The sequence below is a fragment of the Talpa europaea genome, assembly GCF_964194135.1.
Source record: "Talpa europaea genome assembly, chromosome: X".
Taxonomy (NCBI): domain Eukaryota; kingdom Metazoa; phylum Chordata; class Mammalia; order Eulipotyphla; family Talpidae; genus Talpa; species Talpa europaea.
Window position 1 is genome coordinate 30,810,491 of NC_140081.1, and position 20,681 is coordinate 30,831,171.

The 20,681-nt window shown below is 38.7% G+C and overlaps 1 pseudogene across 1 annotated transcript in view; it reads left to right on the forward strand.

The window, feature by feature from the left end:
- The window catches only part of LOC311187506 (homeobox protein NANOG-like), a 46,218-nt pseudogene extending 26,448 nt beyond the window's left edge, over positions 1 to 19,770 (forward strand). The window contains exon 2 of the transcript in view: positions 19,204 to 19,770. The product of the transcript in view is annotated as a homeobox protein NANOG-like (transcript). The remainder of the gene's footprint in view (positions 1 to 19,203) is intronic.
- Positions 19,771 to 20,681: the final 911 nt, after the last annotated feature.

Genomic DNA, 20,681 nt, shown 5'->3' on the forward strand with positions numbered 1-20,681 from the left:
GGTTGTGAGGGGCTGGGGTTGGTGGAAATGTGGAGAAGTTGGTGAAAGGTACAAACTTTCAGTTATATAATGATTAAGATCTGAGTGTCCAATACAACATGGTGACTACAGTTGATAACACTGTATTGTATAATTGCAATTTGCTAATAGAGTAGATTTTTAGTATTCTCACCAAAAAAAAAAAAGAAAGAAAGAAAGAAAAGTAACTATGAGGCGGTGGTGTGTTAATTAAGTTGATGGTGGGGTCCTTTCACAATGTATTTGTATATCAAATCATCATATTGTACACTTTAACTATATTACAATTTTGTCTGTTATACCAGTAAAGCTGATTAATAAATCAGCCATTCAGATTTGGAAAATTGATTTGGAAGAAAAATTAGGACACTCATTTGAAGACGATTGTCAGTTGGAGACATATGAGACCCAAGTGTGAGGGACTCTGGGAAGATTTTCTTGACTGGAAGAAATAGAAACCATTATGTACATTTTGTTTTCCTCTGTTTAATTCTTCTGAGTTAGGTTTTTTACAGGTCTAATTACCCAGTTGACATCCTATAGACTTCTTTTGTGAGGCTGTTTCTCTATGACTAGTGAGAGTAAATGGCTGGTCATTTTTAATGAAGGGTAAAGGCTGACTCTGACCAGAAATAGAGCCTGTCCTTGCCTCTTGCCCTTACCCCTATAGTGGCTTTTCCCCAGGCCTGTAGAACCTTCTTTGCCAGCTGGTGTCAGTAGTCCATTGATATGGCCATGGCTTGTTTCTTCTAACCCTTTCCCTCCATCTCAACGATCTATACTATGCATATATGTAAGGATGTTTTCAGGCCCAGGTTATCTGCTATTACCCATTGCAATTCAAGCTTTTTAAGTAGGTCACCTATCACAGAGTTCCCAAAACCAATTTTAAATGCACAATACACATTAATTTTTAGGGTAAAAATTTTTTGATTTGGAAACTTAGCATTTAGATGACAGGAAAACAAATTTCTCTTTATACTATGCATGCATATGTATTTTTTTATAAAATATATTCATTTTTGGATCTGTTACTACCATGAAATAAAGCTGCCCTGAAATACACAGGGCTACCCCAACCTGAAGATGAGATCAGAGTCAGAATAATAGTTACTCATAGACTTTTGCTAACTCTATTATAGTTCTCTGACTTCTAGAGTGTTCAAAATACACAGTTTACCCCCGGAGGTATCTACTATGTTTTCCTGTAGGTATTTTAGAGCTCCAAGTGTCATCTCTTTCTTTTTCCTCTTAGCACCTTTAGTGACCTTTGGAATAGGGTCCTTGCTGAGCTGCCAATGATTTCAACTCCTGGAAGTTATTCCTGCACAGCTCCCAGTACTGATAATACCACTAACACGCTTGACTCCATCCATATGGGTAACCACTCATACCATACCCAGTGAAGGGCACTGGACTTCATGTCAGCTTGTTTAGAATTCTGTGGAAAGCCCCTCTCTTACTGAGATTCAAGTCAAGTCCTTGAAAACTGAACTTTTTAGATAAACCTGAGTAATATGCTTCACACCATTTTCTGAATCACTCTTTCCTCATTCCTTAGCGTATTGCCACTAAATCCAGTTGATAAGCTACCATCTTCTTTGTACCCCCTTTACTAGGAAAGTCAACTCTCAAGAACTAAATTGATAATGTAGTAAACACACCCTGATAGGTGAGAATCCTGCTGGTGTATTCATCACTTTATGCCCACATAGGGCTCCTTTGTGGGTTTATGTATAGATATTGATAATATGCCCTGTGGTGTATATATTCCTGTTCCTCTGTCTCCTGGAGATTTTAAAGCTGGTCTGGGTTTCCTACTGAAGGAAACCCAGAATTTAATTGTACCTGTCTTTAAATTAGGTCATCGTCTGCATTCATCTGAGACATTGGCATTAATTTGGTCTTCCTGTCCAAACATTTTGCCATGTGCCAGAAGTGCTTGACCTATTTCTCCAGTGTCTCTGAAATGAGATATGAACCTATATTATTGATTTGAAACTTTCTTCTTGTCAAATGTAAGCATATGGTGCTATAAATTTCCTTCTCAGAACTGCTTTAACTGTGCTGCACAAATTTTTGTAATGCTTTGTGTATTTTCATTTAGTATGTATTTTTAAAATTCCCTTGAGACTTCCTCTTTTACTCATGGCTTATTTAAAAACCTGTATTATTTCGTTTCCAAAGTTTGGATATTTTCCTTTTATCTTTGTGTCACTGATTTCTACGTGGATTCCACTGCGTTGAGAGAATACTCAGTACAATTTTAATTGTATTTGTTTAAGTTTGTTTTGTTGCCCGAGATACAGTCTATCTTGGTATATATTTTCTGTGGGTGCTTGAAAAGAATGTCATCACTGTTATTGTTTGCAGTGTTCTTCAAGTGTAGATTAAATTTCCATTGGTTAAATGTATTGATGAGTTCTTCTATATCCTTGCTGATTTTCTGTCATTGTCTCCATCAGTTGTTGAGAGAAGAATGTTTTTTTTTTTACATTCTCAGCCATTTTATTTTTTTTATTTTTTTAATAATAAATTTTATTTTTATATTCCCCCATACAATTGCAAACCCCCCATTCTGACCCCAATCCCTCCCCTCCCGCCCCCCACCCCACAAAAAGTGTCTCCGGTTCATAGTTTTTTGTTGATTTTGATTTTCACTTTCTTATATTCATTTTCCTGGTCCCTTATTTAAGTTTTCTAGATTCCTGCTATGAGTGAGACCATCCGGTATTTTTCTTTTTCTTTCTGGCTTATTTCGCTGAGCATGATCCCTTCCAACGCCATCCATGTTGCTGCAAATTGCATGTGTTTATCTTTTTTTTTTTTTAAGAGATTTTTTTTTTTAATAGAGGCATGTTATTTATTTATTTGTTTGTTTGTTTGTTTTTTGTTTATACATGCACTGGGTACAGTCAGAAGCGTGGGAGGGTGAGAGAATTCACCAGAGCCAGAGCAGGAAGCAGAGCAGGCAGAAGGACCGAAGTACACTGCTGAGGGGAGCAGTGGGTGGCAGGAGAGGTCTGCGCACCATGTGGGACCCTCCTCCAGTGGCCGGGGAGCAGCCGGGGATCGAACCGGCGCTGCAGAGGCTGCTGGCAGCTTCGCAACCCAGCGCTCAACCGCTGCGCCACCGGGGAGGCCCGTGTTTATCTTTTTTGAATGCTGAGTAATATTCCATGGTATATATGTACCACATCTTCTTGATCCAGTCATCTATTTTTGGGCATTTGGGCTGTTTCCAAAGCTTAGCTATTATAAATAGTGCTGCTATAAACATAGGGGTGCAGGTGTTCTTTGGAATTGATGTTTCTGTGTCCTTTGGGTAAATACCTAAGAGTGGAATTGCTGGATCATATGGAAGCTCTATGTTTAGTAGGTCCAGAAATCTCCACACAGCTCTCCATAGTGGTTGGACCAGTTTGCACTCCCACCAACAGTGCAGAAGAGTTCCTTTTTCTCCACACCCTCACCAACATTTGTTGTTGCTAGTTTTTTTAATATGTGCCATTCTCACTGGTGTAAGATGGTATCTCATGGTAGTTTTGATTTGCATTTCCCTGATTACAAGTGATGTTGAACATTTTTTCCTATGTCTGTTGGCCATTTGAATTTCCTCTTCAGAGAAGTTTCTTTTTAGCTCTTCTGCCCATTTTTTGACTGGATTATTTTCTTTGTTGTTGCTGAGTCTCATCAGCTCTTTGCAGATTTTTGTGATCAGTCCTTTATCATTAGTGTTGGGTGCAAAAATGTTCTCCCAGTTGGTGGGGTTTCTCTTTGTTTTGGTTATTGTCTCTTTTGCTGTGCAGAAGCTCTTTAATTTGATGCAGTCCCAGCTGTTTATCTTTGCCTTCACTATCACTGCTTTGGGTGATGTGTCTGTAAAGATGTCTTTGATGGGCAAGTCCCGTAGTGTTTCGCCTATATTTCCTTCTATGTATTTTATGGTTTCAGGTCTTATGTCTAGTTCTTTAATCCATTTTGAGTTGATTTTTGTGTAGGGTGTGCGGTAGTGGTCAAGCTTCATTCTTTTGCATGTAGCGACCCAGTTTTCCCAGCACCATTTATTGAACAAACTTTCTTTGCTTCAATGCATAGTCTTTACTCCTTTGTCAAAGATTAGTTGACCATAAATCTGTGGGTTTATTTCTGGATTTTCTATTCGATTCCATTGTCTGTGTGTCTGTTCTTGTTCCAATACCATGCAGTTTTGATGATTATGGCTTTGTAGTATAGTTTGAAGTCTGGGAGTGTGATGCCTCCATTTCCTTCTTTTTTTTTCAGGAGAGCTTTGGCTATTCGGGGTTTTTGGTGATTCCATATGAATTTCATCAATAATTGTTCTATTTCTTTGAAGAATGACATTGAAATTTTGATTGGAATAGCATTGAATCTGTAGATTGCTTTTGGTAGGATGGCCATTTTAATAATGTTTATCCTTCCAATCCATGAGCAGGGGATGTCTTTCCATTTCTTTGTGTCTTCTTCTATTTCTTTTAACAGTGTTTTATAGTTTTCTTTGTATAGGTCCTTTACCTCTTTTGTTAGATTTATTCCCAAATATTTGATTTTTTTTGTTTCGATAATAAAAGGGGTGGTTTTTTTGATTTCTTCTTCTTCAGATTTATTGTTTGTGTATAGGAAGGCTACTGACTTTTGCGTGTTGATTTTGTATTCTGCCACTTTACTGAACTGACTGATGAGTTGAATTAGTTTTTCTGTGGAGTTTTTGGGGTTCTCTATGTATATTATCATATCATCTGCAAATAGTGATAGTTTGACTTCTTCTTTTCCTATTTGGATTCCTTGGATGTCTTTCTCTTGTCTTATTGCTCTGGCTAGGACTTCCAGTATTATATTGAAAAGCAGTGGTGAGAGGGCCTCCCCGGTGGCGCAGCGGTTGAGCGCTGGGTTGCGAAGCTGCCCGCGGCCTCTGCGACGCAGGTTCGATCCCCGGCTGCTCCCCGGCCACCAGAGGAGGGTCCCACATGGCGCGCAGACCTCTCTTGCCGCCTGCTGCTCCCCTCAGCAGTGTACTTCGGTCCTTCTGCCTGCTCTGCTCCCCGCTCTGGCTCTGGTGAATTCTCTCACCCTCCCGCGCTTCTGACTGTACCCAGTGCATGTATAAACAAACAAACAAACAAATAAATAAATAAATAAAACATGCCTCTATTTAAAAAAAAAAATCTAAAAAAAAAAAAAAAAGAAAAGAAAAGCAGTGGTGAGAGTGGGCATCCTTGTCTTGTTCCAGATCTTAATGGAATTGCTTTCAGCTTTTCACCATTGAGAATGATACTGGCTTTTGGCTTGTCATAGATGGCCTTTATGATGTTAAGGTATGTTCCTTGTATCCCAAGAACTTCAAGGGCTTTTATCATGAATGCGTGTTGCACTTTGTCGAAAGCTTTCTCAGCATCTATTGATATTATCATATGGTTTTTATATTTCTTTTTGTTGATGTGTTGGATAACGTTGATTGATTTTCGGATGTTAAACCATCCTTGTGTCCCTGGAATGAATCCAACTTGGTCGTGGTGAATTATCTTATGGATACATTGTTGGATTCTGATAGCTAAAATTTTATTGAGGATTTTTGCATCAGTGTTCATTAGGGAGATTGGCCTGTAGTTTTCCTTTTTTGTGTGGTCCTTATTCGGTTTTGGTATTAGTGTAATATTGGCTTCATAGAACGTGTTTGGTATTGTCCCTTCCTTCTCAATTTTTTGGAAGAGTTTGTGAAGGATAGGCACTAATTCGTCTCTGAATGTTTGGTAGAATTCATTTGTAAATCCATCAGGTCCTGGGCTTTTGTTTTTGGGGAGGTTTTTGATTACCATTTCAATTTCGCTGCTTGTAATTGGTCTGTTTAGGTGTTCTATTTCTTCTTTATCTAGCTTTGGGTGATTGTAGAGTTGTAGGAATTTGTCCATCTCCTCTAGATTGTTGAACTTGTTTCCATATAACTGTTCATAGTAGTTACTGATTATTCTTTTGATTTCTGCTGTGTCCGTTGTGATTTCTCCTCTTTCATTTTGATCCTGTTTATTTGTGCTTTCTCCCTTTTTTCCTTTGTGAGCCAGGCTAGGGGTTTGTCTATTTTATTTATTTTTTCAAAGAACCAGCTCTTGGTTTCATTGATCTTTTGGATTGTTTTTTTAGTTTCAATTTCATTTATTTCTGCTTTGGTTTTTATTATTTCTTTTCTTCTACTGGTTTTGGGTTTTTTTTGTTGTTCTTTTTCTAGATCTTTGAGCTTCAAGATTAGGTTGTTTCTTTGAGTTCTTTCTTGTTTCTTGATGTGAGCTTCTATTGCTATATATTTTCCTCTTATTACTGCTTTTGCTGCATCCCATACATTTAGGATATTGGTGTCCTCCTTGTCATTCAATTCAAAGAATTTTTTAATTTCTTCTTTGATCTCCTCATTAGTCCAGTGGTCTTTCAGTAGTGTGGTTTTTAATCTCCATGAGGTAGGAGAGTTCCTTGCCTTGTTTTTATGGTTTATTTCTAGTTTAATGCCTTCATGGTCAGAAAAGATCGTTGGTATGATTTCAATCTTGGTGTATCTGTTGATGTTTGTCTTGTGTCCCAGTATGTGATCGATCCTGGAGTATGATCCATGTGCGCTTGAGAAAAATGTGTACTCCGTTTTTTGGGGGTTTAGTGTTCTATAAATGTCTGTTAAGCCCAAATGCTCTAGGTCCTTATTTAGAGCGTTAGTTTCTTTACTTATTTTTTGTTTTGTTGATCTATCCATTGTTGATAGTGGTGTGTTGAAGTCTCCCACTACGTATGTGTTTTCTCTGATGTCTGTTTTCAGAGAGGACAACAGTTGTCTGATATATTTTGGTGCTCCTTCGTTTGGTGAGTATATGTTAATGAGTGTTATTTCTTCTTGAAGTATTGTTCCCTTGATCATAATGTAGTGATCATTGGGGTCTCTTTTTATTTTTTTGAGTTTGAAGTCTGTTTTATCTGATATAAGTATAGCTGTTCCTGCTTTCTTTTTTGGTCCATTTGCTTGTAGGATAGTTTTCCATCCTTTAACTTTGAGCCTATTTTTATCTTTTGTAGCTAAATGTGTTTCCTGGAGACAGCAAAAGTTTGGGTTTTGTTTCTTAATCCAACCTGCAACTCTGTGTCTTTTTATTGAAGAGTTTAGTCCATTTACATTTAGAGTTAATATTGATATGTTAGCATCTGTATTTGCCATTGTGTTTGTCTTTCCTTTGATTTTATTTATTCTTTTAATAACTTTTTTTTTTTTTGCTCTTCTTTCGTTGTTATTCGTCCCTCTGAGGTTCTGGCTTTAGGATTCCTTGTAGTATTTTTTGGAGTGGGGGTTTAGTCGTAATGAAATTCCGGAGTTTCTGTTTGTCTGGGAAGATCCTTATTCTTCCTTCATAGAGGAAGGAGAGCTTTGCGGGATAGAGTATTCTTGGTTGGCATCTGTTTTCTTGGAGTCTGTTGACTATGTCCCTCAACTCTCTCCTTGCCCGTAGTGTTTCTTCAGAGAAGTCTGATGTCAGCCTGATTGGTTTTCCTTTGAATGTTATCTGTTTCTTCCCTCTTGTCAGCTTCATTATTTTTTCCTTGTCCTGGATTCTTGGGAGCTTTACTATTATGTGTCTTGCTGTATTTTTCCTTTCGTCGTGTAAGTTTGGTGTTCTTCTTGCTTCTTGTATATCAATTTTCAGCTCCTTCTTCACATTTGGGAAGTTCTCTTCAATTATCTCCTGGAATATTTTCTCTGTTCCTACATCTCTCTCCTCTCCTTCTGGAATTCCTATAACTCTTATATTTCCTTTCCTCATGGAGTCAGATAGTTCCCGAAGTCTTTCTTCATTCTTTTTCCTTCGTAATTCTCTTTCCTTTTCTGTTTTGGTTCTTTTTTTTTCTGTGTCTTCAAGAGTAATTATTCGTTCTTCCATTTCATCTATTCTGCTTTCATTGCTTTTCCCAGAATTCTTTAGTTCCTCCATTAATTCTTTGATCTCCTGCATTTCTTGTACTTCCCTCTTTAGGGACTCAATTTCATTCTTCTGACCATTGTTTTCCCTCTTTAGGGACTCAATTTCCTTCTTCTGATCATTGTTTTCCTTTATGACTTTTGTCACTTTTAATCATGGCAATTTTAAATTCTCTTTCTGGAAGGCTCAGAAGTTCTTCCAAGTTGCTGTCGTTGCAATCTGGGGAGTGGTTTTCTTTTTGTGGTGTGCTTCTTTCCTGAGGAGTTGTTAGGTTGCGTGTGGTTCTTCTACTCCCTACTGTCTGTTTTCTAATTTGTCGTATGCATTGGGACACTGTGTTGCTCGGACTGGCTGGCATCTTGGGTGAACTTCTCCGCTCCCCTCTGGCTCCTCCAGGAGCCATCTCTGGCTTCTGGGGGAGCTTTCTGCTGGTTTTAGGCAGTCTTTACTGAAGAAATGTCCCTGATCTAAAATGGCGAAGTGGGATGCAGTCCCTGCGCCTCCGGTCTCAGGCACACTCTTCTGCGCGCCCGGTCTGCCCCGGCCGTGGGTGCCTGCTCCCTCTGTGGGCTCAGACTGCTGGTCGGAAGGGGCCTGGCGTGGGCTAACTTCCCAGCTGGCCACTGGGTCCTCCAGAAGCTTTCTGCCCTTTTCAAGTCTTTTCTTAAGAAGTTTCCCTGTTCTATGGGGTGTTAGTGACTTTTTTTTCTGGTCACTAGGTGGCGCCAGAGATCTCTCCTATTGTCCTTGGGGGGCTGTTTTTCGACACCCCCCCCCCCCGTGGGACAGGGAGCAGAGCGAGAATGGTAGGGTAAACCTCAACGGCTTTGGGGTGCTGTGTCTGCCTTGTGCCCCACCGTCGTGGAGAACCCACGCCCCGAATTTCGTGCCTCGGGTCTCAGTTCAAAGCCCTCAGTTCCAGGAGGCGGGCTGTAGCCCAGATCAGTGGGGCGGGAATGTCGCCTTTTGCTCCTGCTCCCGTGCGCCTGGTTCCTGCTCACTCAGTGAGGGCCTCCGCGAGTCTCCCCACAAGCTTAGGTCGCAGGCGCGGGGACCTGGGCAGCAGCGATCCCGATCCGCGTTTGCTTTTCAAGCGCACCAACCGTGCCGCTTTTCCACACAAGCTTACCGGCAGCCTGGGCTGTGTGCGGGTCTCCTGGGGTCTTTGTTCTTCTCTAATGCCGCCCGGAGCCATTCGCTCACCGCCGTGGCGAATCCTGCAGGGTTCTCCACAGCTCCCGTTCACAGGGTGTGGTGGCTGCAATAGTTCCTTTCCACTCACAGTCCCGCTTGATGCGTAGTTTGTTCTTGTTGGCCGTTTTGGTTTGTTGTTTTCCTCCTCTCTGCCGGTCGGAGAGTGCCGCCTCTGTGGGCGGGGGAGGGGAACAGGGTTCTGCGCTTCCCTCCCTTCTAGTCCTCTTTTATGGCCACTTTCTTCTTCGGGTAGTTTGCTGGAGTCACCCGTTTATCTTCCGTGTCCCACTTCTCACTGGGACCTGCCGCTTTTCCTCCCTATTAACTTTTTTTAATGGGAGATCTTACTCGCAGCGGAGAGAAGAATGTTGAAGTCCCCAACTACAGTTGTGATTTTGTGTAATTTTCCTTTCAGTTCAGTTTTTGCTTCATATATTTACCACTGCTTTTTGTTGTTATTTTTTGGTGTATACACATTTAAGATTTCTGTGTATTGGTAAATTGACCCTTCTTTTATTAATGTTCTTTTTCCTTTGTGGTAATTTTATTGATATTAATACAGCCATTCCTGCTTTTTTTGAATACTGTTTGCATTTTATATCTTCTTTTTTTTTTTACTTTCATCCTGCCTATATCCTTATATTTTGAGAGAGTTATGGTAGGCAATGTATAGATAGATCATTTTTTTTACTCTGTGTATCTCAGTCTTTAAATGAGTTTATACCATTTACATTTACTGGTTCTTCAGAGATCAATAAAATGTCTATCTGTGGAGTACATTTTCTAGATGTATACCCCCATGGTTTCTTCATCAGTGACTCTTTATAGAATATAATGGAAAGTTTACTAGATAAAGAATCAAATGTCCTGGTGCTTAGGCCTTTGCACACAGAAGTTCTATGACTTTGGGCAAATGATACCACCCAGTTCCAGTTAAAAAAAAGTGCTCACTGAGTTCCTATTAGACACCAAATACTAGGCTAGATGCTAGAGACACAAAGATAAGACACGACACACTGCTTGCCTTCCAGGAATTTAGAGTCCACTAGGAGTCAAGTGACTACATCGTTACAAGGAGAAATATTATGGTAGAGGTTGTAGGAGCATTTTAACCAACTTGGGAGTGGGAGAGGAGGTTATATAAGGCTTCCAATAAGAGGTGATGACAGCACTGAATTTTCAGTGACCAACAGATATTAACCAAGTAAAAGACAACAGGGTAAGAAAATTTGTAACATTTCTGATTTTTTGTTTCTTGATGTTTAAGGGGAGATTGGTAGTCCAGTTAAGAGGGGGAAAAACTCTGACCCCCACTACCAGACACATACATTTACATTGTATATTCTAGATGTCCTAAGGTCTTGGTATCCTGGATCTGTTTTAACCAAAATTGAAGGTTTCTTGATTCCTCTAGCTCCTGCTGGACTTTCAGCCTCCAGCTAAGTGTTCATGATTAGGTCTATAAGACATAGTGAGCTATCTTATATTTCTTCATAAATCAATATCAATTGTAGTCAACCCTTCTCCTGCACAAAGCATTTATTATATAGTAGATGCTTAGGGTAAGTAGTAGGGAAGGGGGTTGACCCATAGGCTTCAAACGAAGCCTCCTATCAGTTTTACCCTTGATTTTTGTCACTTTTCTACATCCATCCTAATGGTGGTATTCTACATCCATCCTCGCTATGTGGTATTTTTTTTTTTGTACAGATGCAAAAGTTTTATTATATGTGTTTCCCTCTTCGTCAAGCCATGTTTATATTAATAAGGATTAAATAAATTTTAGAAATGATTTACCTTGCTCAACCCTGTGGCACAGCAGTTGAGTGCTGGGTTGCAAAGCTGCCTGCAGCCTCTGCAGTGCTGGTTCAATCCCTGGCCACCGGGCAAGGGTCCCACATGGTGCGCAGACCTCTCCTGCCGCCTGCTGCTCCCCTCAGCAGTGTACTTCATCAATCTGCCTGTTCTGCTCTCCGCTCTGGCTCTGGTGAATTCTCTCACCCTCCTGCGCTTCTGACTGTACCCAGTACTTGTATTAATTAATTAATTAATTAATTAATTGATCTTAAAAAAAAAAAAGAAGAAATGCTTTACCTTAATCATTCTTACTCCTTTTTTTGGGAGCATTTCTTTTCCATTGTCTACTGTTATTTAATAATTGGATGAGTACATGGTGATACAGAATGCAGAAGCTACTGGGGTAATATCCTCATGGTATTCACCAGTGGTTATGCCTTTTAGAGAAGTGACTGGCTTGGGAAAATATGGAGAATGATAAGGATGAAGAATGATAAGAATGTAAAGCAAGACTTCAGAGTAGCAGGTGAAGGATTATGATCACTAACTGCAAAAGAGGAGATTAAGAGAGTGCTCCTTCAGTACTTGGAACATCTTAAAACAAAATTTGGTATTGACTGGTTATAATTATGAGTACTGAAAATACTATAAGGTCTTTATTGACATTGTGTGCTTAGGAAAAGAAGGAAGTATTTTTAACAATTGGTGAAATGCATCCTAAAATATGTAGTGGAATTTTCTAGCAGGGCCTGAGAAAAAAATCCATAGTCAGGTAAATATGGAGGACTTAAAGGGGCAGTTGGCAGGATTAGGAGGGGACAATTTTACATCATCACTCAGACTTCCACTGGAAGTAGCATGATACATAGTGGGGAGGTATGGCTTTGGGAATCAAATCAAATTTTAGGTCCCTGGATTCAAATCTTAGGTACCTGATCTCTCAGACTCTTTTGTGTAAATGGATAATACCATGATAGGTATGATCAAATGAATTAAAGTTTGTGAAGCATTTACCACAGCACAGGAAACCCCCATGAGTATAGTCCATCATGCCTCTATCTCCCTAGGTTGGCTCCCCAAACTCACTGCACATCAGTCTCTCAAATCACTATATAGTCTCATCATACAGAATTACTTTGGGGTTTTTTGTCAGTTTGTTCATTTTATTTTATAGTCTCATCATACAGAATTACTTTGGGGTTTTTTTTTGTCAGTTTGTTCATTTTATTTTAAGCATGTGTTGTGTTTTTCTGCACTATTTTGTATGTTTTGCCCTTCACCTCAGAGAATTCACCTTGATCTAGGTCTGACCTTCTACTTGGTGTACTCTGAAACCCATCTTGTTCTAACTGAGGATGGAACCATACTTAGGGATGGATTTGAGGTCACCTAGTTCTTGAGATCTGATCTGTTTAAGCCAAGATGGCAACTTATTGATATATAGTGAAAAATTCAACTGTGATAACATTTGCATGTGATGGGAGCCACCTCATACCAGATTGCAAGAGCTGATTGTGCACATCATTTTGAAACTCTGATAAGTGACATCATCTTAATAGCTTGAAATTGACCATGGTGAGAGTATTCTACGTTACAGAAATAGTAAACTACAGTAAGACCCCCCCCCCAGCCTTATTAACCAGCTTATCACTGATAACATCTCTCAGTCTGTTTGACTGAGAGGTACCACTTTGTGGGAGGCAAGTCATTGTCACAAGATTACATCATAAGTGTGGACTTGGACCAGAGACTTTAGTGATATGATTGTCATGTTTGATGTGATCAGCATGAAAGCTCCTCTTGGTTCTTTTCTAAACCTGTGGTGTTCCTGTCCCTCTGCCTGGGGGATAAACTTAGACATAAACTCCCATCTCCTGGGCTGTGCTTAGATGGGAACTCCTGACTGTGACTTTCCTTTTTTCAACCCTTCAAAATGATCCATCTTTTATTCTCGGTCTTTTTTCATCCTAAGTAGACTATAAAATATAATTGCTTGGTTTTTTTTTTTTTTTAACCAAATTCTTGTCATATTCCAGTCCTGCTTCCCTAAAAATCAAGTCAAACTCACATTATTATTATTATTATTATTATTATTATTATTTTGCCTCCATGCCACTCCCAGATTAATTTGTTTGGAGTTTGGGGTGTTGATAAGCCTTTTGGTCCCCTGTACAGGCAGTGTTGGGATTTGTCCCCATTGGTGTTCGTTCACATACAAGTATGTGGGTTTTATTAGTTATTTCTTAGAAATAACTGCATCTTGCTCATCTCTAAATTCTTGAGAAGTATGTTGTTTGGTTGGTCCACATCCTAATGATGTGTCACTTCCAACATGGCGCCTCCATGACTTCTCTGGACAGATTTAGACAGTATCCTTCCATACTCCTAGGAAATGTGGAGCCTTTCCTTCTTTTTCTGTTTTAAAACCCATTACCCTGGGATGTGGTAATTTTGTTTTTATCGCCACATCCCTCTACCAGATCCCTGAACTCCTCGAGATTGCAGGCCTTGCAGTTGTCTGCCTCTGTATCTGCAATGCCAACTGTGGTGTCAGGCTTCTAATATCTTGTACATAAATTCAGAGCATAGTACATTAATGAATCGCCTTCTGAGAAATTAAAGAAAATGTGAAAGTTAAGTTAACCTGTGGGAGTTGAAGTAACTGTCTAAGTGCAAATTTTATTAAGAATCAGTTCCTGGAGTACTTTTTGCCCTTTATATTTTTTAGCTCTGATAATTGCTAAAGTATGTGAACGTGCCTTTGGAAAGATTCCTATATATGAAAGGAGTACATAAAGGAACGTTACTCAGGGTTTACAGCTCCGTCCTCTAATTATGTGGGCAATGAACTAATCCTTCTATTTAAAAGATTGTGAACAAAAAGGGGCTAGCTTCTTTGACGCTTATTCCTGAAATTCTGCCTCTGTAAAGAATGCCCGAGTCCTCCCTGCAATTATTTGTAGGCTCACTTTTTTGGCTGCAGTTTTGACTTAATGTGTACCTAGTCACTGACAACAAAGATTCGGGTTAAATACCAAATATTATTGATAGTTTAGTAGACAAGAATGCAGAGGGAAAGAGAAGTGTATATGCTGAAGAAGAGTAAAGGGAGTGGTGGTGATAGTGAGCAAAGAGAGAAAATCTTAAATATATGTAAATATAGCATTAGGGACATAATCTAAAGCATAAGTGGAAGTATAATATACTTGAAGAAAAAGTGAACAAGTCAAGTGATCATAACCATTTAACCAGTGCCCAGGTCAAGAAAAAGAGTATTACCACCACCTCAGAGGCCTCCTTTCTGCTACCCAGCAATGGCTACCACTTCTTTTTACCCTAGATGTTGCCAAGTTACTACTATCCTGAATTCTATCACCATAGTTAATCCTACTTTCCATGTAGGTATCTCTCAATTTTTTTAAAAAATCTATTATACTGTGATGACCATATTGGAATTCTGTTACATTTAGTGCTCATCTGAACATTCTCACACTTGTCTTCTGAGGCACCTGTGTGCCTTTCTACAGTGAAATGCTCTACCCCTGAGCAATCCCCCACATATGTGTGCATTTCTGTTGGATATATAACTAAGACATGGGGCATAAGGTATGCATGTTCTATACTTTAGTAGATATTGTCAAATAACTTTCTAAAATATTTATACTAATTTACATTCTTGCCAGCATTATGAGAGGTGTCATTTGTGCAATTTGCCCAATACTGTATTGTTGATATTTTGAATGTTAGCCATTTTAGTGGATATTAGTGCTATCTCATTGGCTTTCTTATTTCTTTTCTATTCTGGTATAATTTACATAAGGTAAATTACAAAGATTTTTAGAGTTATTTTGAGTTTTGACAAATGTATATACCCATATAACCTGCACTCTAATCAAGGTATAGATGATTTATGTTATCCCAGAAAGTATCATCTTGTCTCTTTTCAGTATATCCTCTCTAACCAGAGGCAACCACTATTCTGATTTCTGTCACCGTAGATTAGTGTTGCCTGTTATTGAACCTCATGTATACATAACTAACTGTACAGTATGTATTTTTGTGTCTGGCTTGGTTTTTTACTTACTTTCCTCAATACGATGTTTTTGAGTTTCATCCATAATATTGGATGTATCTGTAATCCATCCTGTTTTATTGCTGAGTATTTCATTATATTGATGTACCAAAATGTATTCATCTGTTCTGTTGACTGACACTTTGGGTTTTGGGCAGAAGTTGTACTGTGATTTTAACTTCTATTTCTCCGATGCCTAATGCGATTGAACATTTTTTCATAAATTATTGTCATTTGTCCTCTTGTGAAGAGCCTGTTTAAGAGTTTTGCCATTTTTCCATTGAGTTGTCTATATTCTTAATTTATTGGAATTCTTTATATAGCCTGGATATGAGTCTATTCTAGTCTGAGAAAGTCTTTTCACTCTCTTGAGAGTATCCTTTTCATACAAAGAAATCTATGCAGGGATGTTCATAGCAGCTTTATTTATGATTACCAAAAGCTGGAAACAACCCAAATGTCCTTAAGTGGGTGAATGGTTAAACAAGCTATGGCACATCCATAAAATAGAATAAGAAGAATAAACTATAAAACAACTTGGATGCTTCTCAAGAGCATTAAGCTGAATGAAAAAAGCCAGCCTCAAAGTTTATATACTGTATGATTTCATTTATGTAAATTATTAAAACGGCAGCTTTATAGAGATGTAATTTATACACCAAAAAATTCCCGTTTTAGTATACAATTGAATGCTTTTTAGTAAACTTAACACGTTTTGTGACCAGCTCCATAAATCATTTTTAGTATACTTCCATCACCCCAATAAAATTTGATGTGCCCATTTGCAGTCACTCCATCCCTTCTTCCCCCCAGCCCTAGGCAATCATTCATCTACCTTCTGTCTTTCTGAATTTGCCTTTTGTGGACATTTCATTTAAACAGAACCATGCACTACATAGTCTTTTGCATCTTTCTTTCATATAACATAACACACACGGTGGTGCCACTACATTATATGGATATACCACATTATGATTATTCACTATGGATGGGCAGTTGGAGTGTTTCTAGGGTTTGGGTCTCATAAGCAATGCTACCATGAACATTCCTCCATACATCCTTGTGTAGACATATGCTTTTGTTTCTCTTGGGTTAGATTTCTAGGAGTAAAATTGCTGGTTATATGGTAAATTTATGCCTAACTTTTCAAAGAAACTGCCCAACTGTTTTCCAAAGTGACAGATCCATTTTGTATTCCCAACAACAACTCCTGGATAACGTACCATGTGTACTTGAACAGCATGTCTATGCTTTCATCTTGAGAGGAGAGTTTTGTAAATACCAGTTAGGTCAGTTTTCTTTGGTAATGTATGTAAATTTTCTATATTTTTACTGATTTCTTTCTAATTTTTCTATCTATTATTAAGAAAAGGATATTAACCTCTCTGTTAGTGTTCAATTGTCCTTTTATTTAGTTCTTTCTTTCGTTTTTAGCAGTTTATGATGTGTCTGGGTTGGATTTCTTTATATTTAGTTTATTTGGTGTGCTCGCTGATTCTTAGCAGTTTCAGCTATATTTTCTTCAGATACTTTTCAGCATCACACTTACTGTTTTCTCTGTACTGGATTCTAGTTATACAAATGTTAGATCTTTTATTGTTATCATACAGATTGCTGAGACTTCGTCGTCGTCCCCCGCCCCCCGTCTTTTTTCTTTCAGTTAGAGTGTCTGGTTTATCTGTTTTCAAGTTTACTACCTCTTCAATTCTGCTATTGTGTTCTTCCAGTGAATTTTTTTGTTTAGGTTATTTTATTTTCCATTTCTAAAGTTTCAATTTAGTTATTTTTTTATTATCCTCTTTTTACATTGCCAATACTTTCTATGTTCAAATTTGATGATTGTTTGAGGAGCTTTTTAATAGCTGCCTTAAAGTATTTGTTAGGTAATTTCAACACTGTCATCTCAATGCTGACATCTGTTGCTTGTGTTTTCCCATGCAAATTGGCATTTTGTGATTCTTACTGTTTAATTCGATTTTGAGACATTTCAAGTATCTTGTTTCAATCCAATGAAGAATGTTGATTTGTTTGTTTTAGCAGTCAGTTGACCTGGTTAGATTCAGACTGCAAATTCCAGCTCCCTTTCTCTGACCTGTAATTCCAATGTAAGTTCAATATTCAGTGCCTCTGCAGTGCTATTTAGATCTGTCCCATGTGTAACACCCACTGGTCAGTCAAGAACCTGAGCTTTTGCTGTTAGCTCAGTTTTCAAAGTTTTATATATGCTAATTAGGATCAAGTCCACACACACACAGCTGAAGCCAACTTTATGGGTTTGCTTTCCTGAGTTCTTTTCTCTTTGTTACTGTCATAGTGCATTCTGGTCTCCTAGAACTTTATTTTTCCATCCACCAGATAGAACCCACCCATTTTCAAGATGCACTGACTGGAGCACAATGGTCAAGCAGACAGAAAGAAAGAAAAAAAGTGATTTGGCTTTGCCTTTTGCTATATACTCCACCAAATAGAATAGAAAGTTCCTCTCCCTTGAGAGTTTTCACTCCTATAGTCTCCCTCTGCTAGTCAGTTTTGTTGCTGTTGTCACAACCTCCGCCATGGGATTTTCTGGGCATAAGAGAAGGGATGGGGGAGGGGAGGAAAAACCCAGGGGGTTTCCCTTCACTCTTTCTGAGTTTTAGTAACTACTTTTCCCAAAAAAAAAAAGAGAAAAAAAGCACCTTAAGCCAGAACATGTGCTGTAATCACTGTGCTCACTTTCAGATTTTCTTGTGTTGAATTTACACCAGAAAATGCTGGAGGAAAAGGTAGTAAAGTCACCATCAATTCAGTTATACTTGACATTTTGGTATTTCTTCCTTGATCCTGCTAATATATTTTTTAAACAATCCTCTAATAGCTGTCTATGCATTCTGTACAAATTTTATTGTTGTATATGGTGACAGAAAGGTGGGTGTGAATTTATTTCATCTTACCTGGAACTGACATTTTTAAGTAATGTTTTGGATTGGTTTGCCTGCCCCATTCCCAAAATATTTATATCTCTGAAATACTAGTTAGTTTCAGAGGTGCAGTGTTTAGTGTAGTTGAGTGGACAAGTTTCTCAGCGTAACTTAGATACTGCAGGATTGGCTGAATACATAATGACCTCTGGAAAAACAAAGCCACTTTTCTGAAGGCCTGTGTGGTAATCTCATCCGGAAGCACAGTTCTTTGTCCTCATGCAGCATGTCATTGACCTCCATGTTTTCCTTGGCCCTGCCATTCTGTAACATTCTCTTCTGTCCTGCTGCTTTCCAGTAACCTTTGCCCCCCAGCACTTCATTCATCTACCCCTTTCTCCTCCCTCCCCTATTTGTCTCTGGTTTACCCCATACTCTCATTGTTAACATTACAGTCTAGCATTTTATCACCAGATTCTGCCTTCCAAGGATAAATTCACTGCCCTGTGACATCTTAGGTTGTAAGTGCTTGTACTTGACAAATAGAGCACTAGACTGAGGAAGTGGGGGTGAGTAATTAGCTTTTGCTCATAGATTTGAACCAGATCTGAGTCTCTGCAGGTACAGCATGTTGTCTCATTTACTCCCAGTAAAATCCATTATTTTCTTGGCTGGGAGCGGGTCAACAGCAAGGGCTACCTGAATTCTACCCCTACTTATCTTTATGCCAGACTGGCCCTTCTCACAAAGACAATGAAACTTGTTTCCACTGCTAAGACTTATTTTTTTATATTGGCAATAGCCAAATCAACTAGTTAGAAAGAAAGCACACTCATTCTTTTTACTCTTTTATTTTAGAAAGTAATACTCATTTCAATGGGGTATTTCTGTGGGACTCTTTAGCTGGGGAAATAATTTGACTTTGTTACTGGGGGAACAACTATTAAGTCACAGAAACAGTGATCTGTCAACAGAGTTACAAATGATATGATTTAATTATGCGTGTAAAGTTGACCAAGGCATGAAAATCAAAGCTAAATAAGGGCCAGTATAATTCCTGTAACCCCCTACCTGTAATAATTTTCAGACTAATGTATTTATTACTTATTGATTGTAAATTATTCCCAGGTAAAACCATTAAAAGTTGTATTGTATTCATATTGTTGTATTACTTTTAAAAATTTGTCTGGGTCTTTCAGACAATGTAGTTTTCTGGGTTTTTTTCCCCTCTCCCACAACTCTACAATGTAAGTGTGGATCCAGTCTGTCCCGAAAACCTGCCATGCCCAGAAACATCCAATTCTAGAGATTCTTCACCAGTGGCTGATATTTTAATTTAAAAAATTATGAGGAAAATTATGCATACTTGTTAAATCCTCTGCTGAGGTGCCCCACATGGAGACTATATGTCCCCTTCCTTCATCCATGGATCTGTTTATTCCTGACAGCGCTTATTCTTCCACCAGTCCACTTCTGGAGAGAATAGCACAGGGAAGAAGGAAGATAGAGTCCCAGTCAAGAAACAAGAGAAGAACCATGATTTCTCAGACCCAGCTATGTGTGCTCAATGAGATTTCACCGACAAAAATACCTCAGACTCCAGTAGATACAAGAACTTTCCAATGTCCTGAATCTCAATTACAAACAGCTTAAGACCTGGTTCCAGAATCAGAGAATGAAATGTAGGAGGTGGCAGAAGAGCAGCTGGCCAAAGAACAAGAGTGGTGTGAGTCAGCTCTCAACACCTATAGAATATACCAGCCTCTATTCCTATCACCAGGGATGCCTAATGAATACTCCAGAAAACATTCCAATATAGCTCAGCCAGACCTGGAATAGCCCGACTTGGGCAACCAGACCTGGAGCAGCCAATCCTGGAACAGTTAGACCTGGTGTGCTCAAGCTTGGAATAACAAGACAAGGAACCACCAGATCTGGAACAATCTGTTCCACTCTGAAAAGAACCTTTGAAAAGGAACCCCTGCAGCCCCTGATCCAGTTGCAATAAAATTTTGCTGTTAGTGATTTGGAGACCACCTTGGAAACTTCTGGAGAAAGCCATAACATAATACGACAGCCCACCAAGTCTTTCAGCACCCAACAGATCGTGGATTTATTCTTGAATTACTCCATGAATGTACAGTCTGAAGATATGTGAAGATGGATATATTATTCAGTCTCAATTTGGGCAGTGGCTGTGTTACTTCTCCTGGGGTATTTCTTTTAGAGTTCTGTATCTCTGCCTTGATAGCTTGCTTCTCAACATGCTCATTGTGTCAATTTGGGGAGGGTGACTGGACTCTAAAACAGGTTTTGGTCAACTTGACTGCTCTAGACATCATAAAAGATATCTCTGTTATGAATAAATATGATACTTGTTTGAATATCTTTGGGATCTGGAATCTAACCTCAAGAATAGGAAGTAAAAGCACAAAGCTATGTAGTGATGGATTTTCTGGGATTGGAAGGCTAGTTAACAACCTCAGTTGTTAAGGTGAAGGGATAAGTTATGATGTGTTTCATTGATTACCTCTGCCCCTTTTGCTCTGTTTTACTATGACCCATAATTTGTTCAATAATATTTTTAGAAAAGTTGTTTTGTGTTTTTGCTGCATCCTGATTATATTAATACCTGTTTGACTAGTTGGCTTATAGTTTATAAGTTTAAGTACAAATAAAAGATATGCTCATTTTGCCTTAAAACAAAATTGTCTTGGGAATATGCTGCAG